A 12,626-nucleotide genomic window follows, 5' to 3' on the forward strand; every position below is an offset into this window, starting at 1 on the left:
TCCAGTACTGTATCACTAGCATGAACACTCAGGGATGGGCACCATGATGCCAGGAATATGACACATCACCACTAAGGTGTCTTATGGCTATAGTGGGCACATGCTGGCTGCATGTAAAAAAATATTGGGAGAACCACCGGAGCGTCAGCGCTGGATCGTCGGGCAAAAGAATACAGATTTTTTTTTAATTATTTTACACAGGGAGATGTGCTGCCGACTAGTGACCATTGTATTGGCTGCACAAATGAACCGATCAGCCGATGAAGGAGCGTTTGCTCGTTCATCAGCTGATCGTTGTCCTCTTTACACAATGATCGGGTTCAGGCGATCATATGAATACTCCTTTGCCTGATCATCGGCCCGTGTTTTAGGGCATTACTTCCGGCTGACTCCCATGAAGGCACGATCTCTTTCAGGGTCAGGTGTATGTGTAAGTGGGGTCGGGGTCGCCACATTGAATCCTTTACCCCGGGTGATGGAAAGCTACAGCTCTATTATACGCTTTCTACCAACAGAGGAAATTCGACACAATATAATGGGGTTCATACAAAAGTCACAAGAGCTGCAGGATCCCGGCTGACTCACGCAGACCCTCCTCCATGCACATCCAATTGAAGTAGAGGTTTGTGCCAAATCAATGGAATTAAACCGGACTCCTTATAACGGTAAACGATGTCACAGATAATGCAGAATGAGAAAACTTTTCCATAATGCCTCGCACTAACGAAATGCGGAACTTGTGGTTAAGAGGGACAATCTTTAAATAAAATTAAGAAATACATGCGTGGAGCAATATCTCATTTCTGCTGGACCCGACTTTCTAAAATGTAATCGGGTGCTAGTGCTATATACTAGATGTGATAACATAATACAGATATTACAGTGTGAAAGTGATTAAAATACCTTTATTGATTCCATTTTTGTAAGTATGACTCCATCTTGTATGCTAAAAGTTTCCATTTTATGGTTAAGAAGTCATTTGTTCCTTTAAGGGTAGGGCCACACGGAGCGGCTCTGACACGGTCGCGACGCGGCTGACAACCACGCCGGCACCATGTTTGGTGCGGCTGTCAAATGGCCCGTTAGTTGCCGCAACCATGAATTAATACACCCTTTATGGCCGCGCGATTTTGCAAGTTACAACAAGTTACCCCCTTCATTCTCTATGGAAAAAGCCGAATACTGCACTTTGCTATCTCCGGCGCTCCCGTAAAGAATGAATGTAGCGGCAGTGCGCATGAGCATGTAACTGGAATACCCCTTAACAAGGTATTTGACAGTCGCGCCTACATAGTGCCAGGGTGGTTGTTGGCCGCTTTGCGATCGTGTCAGGGCCGCTCCGTGTGGCTGTACCCCAAGACAAAATATAATTATGCTAGGATTGTTTAAAGGGGTTGTCCACTACTTAACAACTGATCGGTGTATATCATCGGTGCGGATCTGACACCCGGACCCCACACCGTTAAAGTGTAGCTAAACATTTGACAAACTTCTGACATATCATAGTGACATGTCAGAAGTTTTGATTGGTGGAGGTCCGAGCACTGAGACCCCCACCAATCGCTCAAAGAAGCCAGAGAAGCGCTTGTGTGAGCGCTCAGCCACTTCGTGTCTGTTCGGCTTTTTCTGGAAAGCCGATGTATCGGAGTACGGACTCAATAGAAAGTCTATGGGCCCGTACTCCGATACATTGATTTTCCGGAAAAAGCCAAACAGAGACAGAATTCTCTGTCTCTTATCTGAGTCTCCGTTGCAAGAAATGTTATGTTATGACCTTGTATTTGTAACTTGTAAAAGATCTTTCATGAGAGGGAACCGGGCAAGAGATAACATTGTATTCTTGCTTGAAAAATGGTTTTGTTCAAATTGCTGGTGCTAGCCTGATGTAAGTATTTCATGAGAATTGTGATTGGCTCAATATGAAATATTCTCATTGTATGCTATTGGCTGGACCAGAGTCATGTCACATTGTAAATGCTTGGCTGAAATCAAGTCTACACCCTTTTTGAAAGATATTATTGTGGTGACATTTTGGCAATAAACCGGACAAGGATATTTGAGTATACAAGCAGTGTCTCTGTGTCTCTTGCTTCTCTCCGATATATCGATATAACCTATGTTTTGGATCTGGATAACTTTCCTGGGAGGGTATCGGTTGACTTACCCATCTAAAACTTCAGTCTAATATATATTTTGGCCATGATTGCGTCAACATACAGATATTACAGTCAGCACTTATCTCCGAGCCTCTTCTCTTCTACTACTTGTCAGCGTGGAAATGCAGAGCAGGTGTGTAATTACTGGGCATGCTATTCTGGGGGCTCTTTGGAACGGATATTATGACGAGGAGAGCTTTATGGCTGGCACTGTTGTCAGGGTACCATGGCTTTAACTGTTAGGGGCATGCTAATTGCTTTGGGGCAACTTTGGCATTCACTGCTTTGGATGCAGTGTGACGAATACTGTTATTTGGACACTTTGGCAATCACTGTTAAAGGGGGACTGTGGCTGTCACTGTTGTGGTGGAACTACTGGTGTCACTGTTATGGGGGGACTATGGCTGTCACTGTTATGGGGGTCCATTGCTGTCACTGTTGTGGATGGCTATGGCTTGCACTGTTGCTGGGGGACTGTGGCTGTCACTGTTGTGGGAAACTGTGACTGTCAAGACTGTGGCTGTCCCTGTCGTGAGAGGACTGTGGCTGTCAGTCTTGTAGGGGGACTGTGTCTGTCACTGTTGTGGGGAAACTGTGGCTGTAACTGTTGTGGGTGGCTTGCACTGTTTTGGGGGACTGTGGCTGTCAATGTTGTGGGGGACAATGACTGTCACAGTTGTGGGGTGACTATGGCTGTTACTGTTGTGGGGGGGACTATGGTTGTTACTGTTGTGGGGGGGACTGTGGCTTCCCTTCCACATTGTTATGGTGGCATTGTCAATAAATACATATAAAAGCTCGCTCACCGCCGTCTACGAGTATTTCCTGTGCTCATGACTTTACCTTTGGCCCGGCTCGCTTTACAACAGGAAAAGATTTCTCCAACACATTTGATAAAAAACAATAACTCTTTAGAGGATTCCTTTAAAACTTCATTCTAAGGTTACGTTGCAGACTGAAGAAGCTGAGGAGATTATTATTACTCCTTCTTGTTATAGACATTAATGCTCCATCGTGTGACGAGAACTAGAATCCCCAAGAAGGGTTTTTTATATTTGGGAAATCCAGTCACTAAAGGAAATCTTAAAATGTGAAATATGGATGGAACCCCGGGACACTAGAAATATATGGCGCATTATAATCAGATTGCCTTTATTTATATCTCCGTCAGAAACAATATCATGGCCGGGCAATCCTGAGAAATCTGCATAAGGCTATGTTCACACAGAGTTCTTGTCACGTGGATTCTGCACCGAAATCTGCCAGAAATCCACCCGCAAACCGTTTGCCCTTGTTTAAAATTTTCCGCTGCAAATTTTATATCCACGTTGCAAAAATATGACATGTCACTTCTTGATGTAGGCGGATTTCTACACGCGGATTAATCCCATTGAATGGTGCTAATCTGTGTGGGGATCCGCATTGCATGGAACCGGAAATCCGTGTAACTATATCTGGAAGTAATGCATGGATTTCCCTTAAAATCTAATTCGGAATTTTCCTTTTACCATTCCGTCATGTCAACATAGACTAACGGGGGTGACACAGAATCAGAGGGGTATCTAGAAGCCCCAATGCAAAATCTGTAACAGGGTCCCCCAACTATCAAGCATCAAGTGTAGCATCATAGTTGCCAACATTTGAATTTTTTTTCCAGGGACATCTTTCCACTGTAGTGTGCATGAGGCTTTAAAGGGGTGAATTCTGGCAATAACAAATTATCACCTATCCACTGCATAGGAGATAACTGCTAGATTGGTGGGGGTCCGACCGCTGTGATCCTCACCATTGAGCAGAACGTGGGTCACGTGTTCTTCGTCCCCCCCCTAGTCGCAAGACTGTGGCCTTGGGAATTTGAATGGAGCAATGTTCGAGCATGCTCTCTGCTTCTCCATTAAAAGTCTACCGCACTGATGGAAACTGCCTGGCGGCGGTCTTGTGGCTGGCGGGTACGGGGACACAGGACCCTCATTCGGCAATGGGTTTACGGAGAGAGGGCGTCCTCAGTAAAACCACTTAAGTGTTGTGGTTCCTTTTGACAGCGGCATCTAAGGGGTAAAAAGGCTGGGATTGGAGTAATCTCAGATTCCGGCCATTAAAGCAGTGTGTCAGCTGTATATTATACTCCACCTCATAATACAGCGATTCGGAGGACCGACCCGCTTATGCCATGTACTATTATGAAGCAGGGCAGAAAGGGGTTAATATTGCTCTCTTTTTTTTATTATGCAGCTCGGTCTCAACAGGAAACAGCTGCAACCAGAATTAGGAAGGAAGTCAAGCTGATTGTGGTTTATTCTCACTCCAAATATCAAACCCTCTAACTGGCGTAGAAAAGTTGCAAAAGGGCCCAAAACGAATGGCCTTTTTGCGCCACGCGCACCACTTTTGTGGAAAGGGGTCTGGCTTTGGGCCGCCTGACATATTTATTATAATTTGGACTAGAAACCTTGACCCCCTCCTGATCAGAATACCCCCCCCCCTCTCCATTGGATAGTTAAATAAAAAAATTAAATACATTTTTTTTTTACTCACCTTACTGCTCCTCTTCTTCCCTCCGGCTCCCTCATCACTCCAGCGCACTTCACACAATGTAGTTGTTGCGCAGGGCCCGGCCGGAAGATGCGACACATTCATTAAGAGACTTTTGACCTCTTAATAAATGTTTCACATTTTAGCTTTTACTTTACCTTCACTGGTAAAGTAAAAACACCCGCATAGCGTTACCCTCATCCACCAAACTTTATAGCGGGCACAATGCAGTCAGGCAGGTAACATTCTCCTGGTATTCACCAAACCCAGACTCGTCCATTAGACGTCAGATAGAGAAGCGTCACTCTACAGAACACGTTTCCGCTGCTCCAGAGTCCACTGGTTGCGGCTTTACACCCCTCCATCTGACACTGGGCATTGTGCCTGGTGATGTTCGGCTGGCATGCAGCTGCTCGGCCCCCATGCCATGAAGCTCCCGGGCACAGTCTTTGCGCGGATGTCAATACCAGAGGAGGTCTGTACTCTGCAGTTATTGGGTCAGTTGAGCGTTGGTGACTTTTCTGCACTTGCTCCTCAGCACTCGGCGCCCTTCTCTGTAACGTTACGTGGTCTGCACTTCGTGGCTGAGTTGCGGCGGTTTCTTTCACTTAACAATAATATCACCCACAGGTGATGGTGGAATATCGAGGAGGGAAGAAATATCCAGAACTGACTTGTTACACCAGTGGCGTCCTATTACAGGACCGCGCTGGAGGTCAGTGATCTCTTTACCATGACCTGTTCTATCACTAATGTCTGTAAAGGCGACTGCATGGCGAGGTGCACACCTATATACACCTGGGGGAATGGGACTGAAGGAAACTCCTGAATTCAATGATTAAGAGGTGTGTCCCAATACTTGTGTCCATATACTGTCTCTATAATCCACTCCAGGCTGCAGCCAAACCACGGGCCTAATAAACAACAATAACCGTCTCTTTCTGGACATTCTGCCCACAATTTTTGTTGGACTCGTCCCTTCCACGACCCTGAACCATGCCATTGAAACGCTGCCAAAAACCGCTTGCTTGCTATTTTGAGCCGATACATTTTTAAACACCAAAAAACTTGCCAAAAAGGGCAAAAATAAAAATGTGTTAAACTATGTGTGTTTATTAAAAACAGCGTAAAAAAAGGTGCAGTCATATTTGTAAGGGTAGGCTCGGGACAGGGATGTAATATTACCACTTTACAAAGCATTAGTGCCACCTCATCTAGAATATGCAGTCCAGTTCTGGGCTCCAGTTCATAGAAAGGAGGAAAAAATATGTAATGACGGGGTAGGGAGACAGACAGGTGACCCCTAATCTACCCGCCACTCAGTCCCTGCCTACTTGCACGGCCCATCCTAGGCGACGGCGTACAACTGGGCGACGGTCCCTACGCTGAATATGTGCACGACAATTTTGTGTTTTCCATGAAAACTCACACTTATATTTATCAAATGAGTTGCAAAATGACTAGAAAATATAGTCAAGACATTGACAAGGTTAGAAATAATGATTTTTATTTGAAATAATAATTTTCTCCTTCAAACTTTGCTTTCGTCTTGGAATGCTCCATTTGCAGCAATTACAGCATTGCAGACCTTTGGTATTCTAGCTGTTAATTTGCAGAGGTAATCGGGAGAAATTTCACCCCATGCTTCTAGAAGCCCCTCCCACAAGTTGGATTGGCTTGATGGGCACTTCTTGCGTACCATACGGTCAAGCTGCTCCCATAACAGCTCTATTGGGTTGAGATCTGGTGACTGCGCTGGCCACTCCATTACAGATAGAATACCAGCTGCCGGCTTCTTCCCTAAATAGTTCTTGCATAATTTGGAGGTGTGCTTTGGGTCATTGTCCTGTTGTAGGATGAAATTGGCTCCAATCAAGCGCTGTCCACAGGGTATGGCATGGCATTGCAAAATGGAGTGATTGCCTTCCTTATTCAAAATCCCTTTTACCTTGTACAAATCTCCCAATTTACCAGCACCAAAGCAACCCCAGACCATCACATTACCTCCACCATGCTTGACAGATGGCGTCAGGCACTCTTCCAGCATCTTTTCAGTTGTTCTGCGTCTCAAAAATGTTCTTCTGTGTGATCCAAACACCTCAAACTTCGATTCGTCTGTCCATAACACTTTTTTCCAATCTTCCTCTGTCCAATGTCTGTGTGCTTTTGCCCATATTAATCTTTTCCTTTTATTAGCCAGTCTCAGATATGGCTTTTTCTTTGCCACTCTGCCCTGAAGGCCAGCATCCCGGAGTCGCCTCTTCACTGTAGACGATGACCCTGGCGTTTTGCGGGTACAATTTAGTGAAGCTGCCAGTTGAGGACCTGTGAGGCGTCTATTTCTCAAACTAGAGACTCTAATGTACTTGTCTTGTTGTTCAGTTGTGCAGCGGGGCCCCCCACTTCTCTTTCTACTCTAGTTAGAGCCTGTGTGTGCTGTCCTCTGAAGGGAGTAGTACACACCGTTGTAGGAAATCTTCAGTTTCTTGGTAATTTCTCGCATGGAATAGCCTTAATTTCTAAGAGCAAGAATAGACTGTCGAGTTTCACATGAAAGCTCTCTTTTTCTAGCTATTTGGAGAGTTTAATCGAACCCACAAATGTAATGCTCCAGATTCTCAACTAGCTCAAAGGAAGGTCAGTTTTATAGCTCCTCTAAACAGCAAAACTGTTTACAGCGGTACTAACATAATTGCACAAGGGTTTTCAAGTGTTTTCTAATCATCCATTAGCCTTCTAACACAGTTAGCAAACACAATGTACCATTAGAACACTGGAGTGATGGTTGCTAGAAATGGGCCTCTATACACCTATGTAGATATTGCATTAAAAACCAGACGTTTGCAGCTAGAATAGTCATTTACCACATTAACAATGTATAGAGTGTATTTCTGATTAATTTAATGTTATCTTCATTGAAAAAAACTGTGCTTTTCTTGCAAAAATAAGGAAATTTCTAAGTGACCCTAAACTTTTGAACGGCAGTGTATAAATATATGAATGGCACAAACAAGAAATATGGTGAAATCCTGTTCCATGTAAAACCCCTTAAAAAAACAAGGGTGCACTCCCTTCGTCTGGAGAAAAAAAGGTTCAACCTGCAGAGGCGACAAGTCTTCTTTACTGTGAATCTATGGAATAGTCACCGCAGGAGCTGTCACAGCAGGGACAGGAGATGCTGCAAAAAAGGGTTGGATAATTTCCTAGAACGAAAAAATATCAGCTCCGATGTGTAGAAATTTTTTACTTCCCTTTTCCCGTCCCTTGGTTGAACTTGATGGACTATGTAACTATGTAACTTTCATCTCATACACTCCATCACGGAGTGAACCTTCATGGTTTTATATTTTCACCGCCACTGAACATTCGCAGGCTGTGACCGTACAAACAAACGGACGCCCCCAACCTCAAACCTCATCTGACATAACCATGTAAACTATCCTCGAACAGACCGAGTGTGCTCCCAATCTTCTATGATCCTCTCCTGTCCCTTGGATATAGACATATATTTTCAATCCTCCTCAAGTGTTATATTTACGCGCAATATGAGATCTTCCATTACTCCTGGTACCCTTCGATCGACGCCTAAAGGTGTCATCCAGAAACAAGGCAAGGGCAAACCTGGAACCATGGATTCCTCTTTGAGCACAGTAGACCCCCAACCTGGTGCATCCATGGAGACCCCAGGCTCTTCACCTTCGTATTCTCTTCCTCCAAGTCCATCAGAACAGTCTACTTCTGAACGATCACAAGCTGCAGTAGTAGCTCAGGAGGTGTCTCGCCTACTTAGTCCTCTTTTTGATAGGTGCCTAGAAGCCCTACATGCTTCTATAAATAACGCTCTTTCCCAAATCACCTCTAATACCCAACGCCTTGGTGAAGCAGAACTCATCATCAGTACATGTGAAGATAACCTCACCTCGCTACAACAAACTACTACCCAACAGGTGCAACTCCTCCTTAGCCGCCTGGAAGACCTTGAAAACAGGAATAAGATGTGCAACCTAAGCTTCATTGGCATCCCTGAGTCTGTCAAGGTGGAAGTTTTGTTTCCGCTTCTTATCGCATGACCTCACGCAGGCACTCGATTTTCCTGCTGATCATCCTATGCCCCCAATAGAAAGGGCTCATCGTTTTGGCAGGGAATCTGAGAACCAGCAAAAAAAAAACTGCCCGTCCATAGCCAAATCTTTTCTCTTCTTGACCAAAGAAAATATTCTTCAAAACTCCCGGAAGAGGAGGAACTTGGAAGTTAATGGCCACAAGATCCTAATTTTTCAGGACTTCTCCGCATCTGTAGCCCTTAAACGAAGGGCCTTCTCTGAGATCTGCAAACATCTAGTAGAGAAAAATACTCAATTTCAGCTGAGAGTGACTGTGGACGGCCGCTCTCTCTTATTTGAAGACCCATCGCAAGCTAAACAGCACTTCCTCCCAGTGGACTAGTAATTCTACTTTTGGACCACTGTCTAGTCTGATGCTCGCTGCTCCTTGCTACACTGTATGCACTTTTTCCATATAGCGAATTTGTACAATCCACTGTACTGACTATTTTATGTTCTATGTTGTTACCTTTTTTCACCTATTGTTTTCCCTCTTTTAGGTGGACGTGCGTCACCACTACAATTCTTGCGATCGGAGGAGTGAGCTGACTGGGACAAACATCTCAGGTCGTACACATTTTCTTTTCCTCTCTTATACCCATGAACAGGTATTAGTTAATGGTTCCTCCACAACCTATCACACACACAACCACAGCCCAAATATATTTAAAGGTGATTTTCTGGAACGTCGCATTGTTAAACACCCCAATTAAACGAAAAAGAATCGTATCTCATCCTCATAAATTTAAACCCCATGTTGTCTTCCTTCAAGAGACGCAATGGAAAACAGGTGACCAATGTATCTTGAAAGCTCCCTGGATAAAACACAGAATATCGGCCTTATATCACTCTAAATCCAGGGGAGCGGCAATTCTAATTAACAAAAATGTTGACGGTACAATACGCGATACATACCGTGTCCCTGAAGCTAGGTGCATTTATTTGGATGTCACACTAAACTCCCACAGGTATTTACGCTCCAAATCTTCGGACTTCTTCTCACACTTATACCAGTTCCTCATCACAAAACCGCTGAATATGGTAATATGGGGGGAGATTATAATACAGCGATAGACACCTCTCTTGACAGATCGCAACCCCCCACTGTTGATACACCCACTTCTAAAATCCTGCCAACCATGTTAGCCCACCTACAACTTTGCGACCCTTGGAGGCTCAATAACCCAGACACTCGTGACTACACATTTTACTCCATGGTCCACGATTCCCACTCCAGAATAGATAACTTTCTCGTCTCCTCTTCACTTTTTCCTGACATTGTGGATTCCACCATACACAACATAATCATCTCATACCATGTACCCATCTCTATAACTATAGACTTACGATGCACACGAACTACCACAGAAACTGGCGTTTCCCAGAATATTTGCTGGACTCAAAAGACTTTAAAAAATGTTTGACCCGCGAATGGGCAATTTATACAAACGATAATCTACAATACGCTGAGGATGCCAGTCTCTTCTGGAGAACCTCCTAGGCCGTCCTACACGGTCACATTATAGCATATGTATCGCATTAAAAAAAAAGTTTTCAGACAGAAAAATATGACACCCTGTACAAATCCCTCACTGAGGCACATGCCCAACGTATCGCTATACCTACACCAGAAACTAAACAACATTACATAGATTCCCGCCACTTGCTTGACGCAATCCTCTTGGGCCAAGCAAGATGGTCCAATGACTTAAAAACAGGTATTTCAGGTGGGGCAACAAAATGGGACGTTTACTTTCCAACTTTATTAAAGCCCCCAAACCTATCTACAAAATCCTAAAAATTAGACACTCTCCCTCGACCCCACCAGTCACCGACCCCTCTATCATAAAAAATACATTTTTAGTTTATTATAAAACGTTTTATGTCCCCTCCCCCCATGACCCACAACTCACATGGGATTTACTGAATACTGCATCCCTTCCCAAATTATGCTTGGAACAACAAAGCTAATTTCCCAACCAATTACTGAAGATGAAATTCAATTGGTGATTTCACACCTCCCGAACAACAAAACACCGAGCCCGGATGGTTTATCGGGGGAATATTATAGAATGCGCAAACCTCACATTGTACCCGCATTAACATCCCTATTTGACTCAATTTACATTAGACAACATAAAGGTCCCCAGAACAATTTTAAGCCCAAAACCGGCAAAAGACTTATCCTAAGTACAATCCTACAGACCCATATCCCTTCCTAACCAGGACTATAAAATACTCACCAAAATCCTTTCGACTGCAACGAATCCTCCCCTCTATCCTCACTTCCTCACAACTAGGGTTCTTACAAAACCGCCACTCCTCCAAAGTTTGGCAGTAGCAGCCACAATAGCGGCTCAATCCCGATCCTCCCCCAGGCTATGTTTCTTAGCCTTGACGCTGAAAAGGCTTTCGATAAAGTATCCTGGCCGTTTATAAATACATATCTTAGCTTCAGAAATTTTGGATATATTTTAAAAAATTTTATACAATTGATGCAGATAGATTCCTACGCAACCATTACAATAAACGGTCTAAATACAAATCCTATACAACTCCACAGGGGAACACATCAAGGTTGTCCCCTCTCCCCTCCCCTCTTTAGTTTATCCCTAGACCCTCTATTACGAATAATACACTCTAATATTAGCATTCAAGGCATTAAAATCCACTCCCGGGACATACGTGTCTCGGCTTTTGCCGATGACGTCCTATTATTTTTATCTAATCCCAGACAAACGCTCCAATTTACCCTATCACTCATAGAAACATATGGACCACAATCGAGTTAGTTTCACCAATCGCCTAGATAAACCAGAAGCCCTGTTCCTTAGAGGTCCCCCGGCTACTTGACTAGAACTCAAATGGACACGAAGTCACATCACCTATTTGGGGACAATTATCACGAAAAACTCACTTAAAATGTATACAGAAAACATAAAGACCCATATCGCTCAATTAAAACAAATCGTACATACCTAGCAATCCTCTAGTCTCTCTCGTTTTCTGGTAGAGCCAATCTTCTGAAATCGGTAGCTTTCCCCAAATTACTTTACAACAATTACTACCGATCTACCTCAAGCCCAGAGATGAGAGGATTATTAATGCCCTATACAGAAATTGTATTTGCAACAATGCCCGTCTCAGAAAAGCCATGCAAGCCTTACAACAGACCAAATTCCATGGAGGTCTCAACTAACCGAACATATGCAACTATAACCTAGCAGCCCTCCTGGGAAAACAGGTGGACTAGACCCACAACACATCACATTGCTCAGACCCCTCCCTCGAAGCCCAATTTGTCAAACCCTACTCCCTCTTATACATCCTACATGCTCCTACTGAAATGCTGCCAGAGGACGTGCTCCTCAACCCCCTCCTCTCCACTGCCATTAAAGCATGGCACACAATACGTAAATGGGCCAGCCTAGACCCACATGCCTCACTGTTGTTGCCACTACTTGGTAATCCGGGTTTCCAAAATGGACATCCGGCAGCAATCTTTGGTTTGTGGGAGAGGAGTGGTGTGAGGTGTCTATCTGAACTCATGTCGACGGATAACTCCCGTCCATTGACATTCTCGGAAATTCCAAGACAAATTTTACTTCGACTCCCAATCATTATTCCCTTTTTTGCAGGCTTCTAGTTACGTGACAAAAATTATAAACCAAATTCCTCCAAACACCCCACATGAGCTTGTAACCAACTTACTTACCAAATCGAAAAATACATATGGGAAAACATCACTGTATTATAATTTTCTAAGTTCACCTATTGACTATGCCAATCCCCCAACAGGGCTACACTCTTGGTTGCCTTACTTCCCGGACCTAGC

Source organism: Rhinoderma darwinii, chromosome 3, assembly GCF_050947455.1.
Source record: "Rhinoderma darwinii isolate aRhiDar2 chromosome 3, aRhiDar2.hap1, whole genome shotgun sequence".
NCBI lineage: Eukaryota > Metazoa > Chordata > Amphibia > Anura > Rhinodermatidae > Rhinoderma > Rhinoderma darwinii.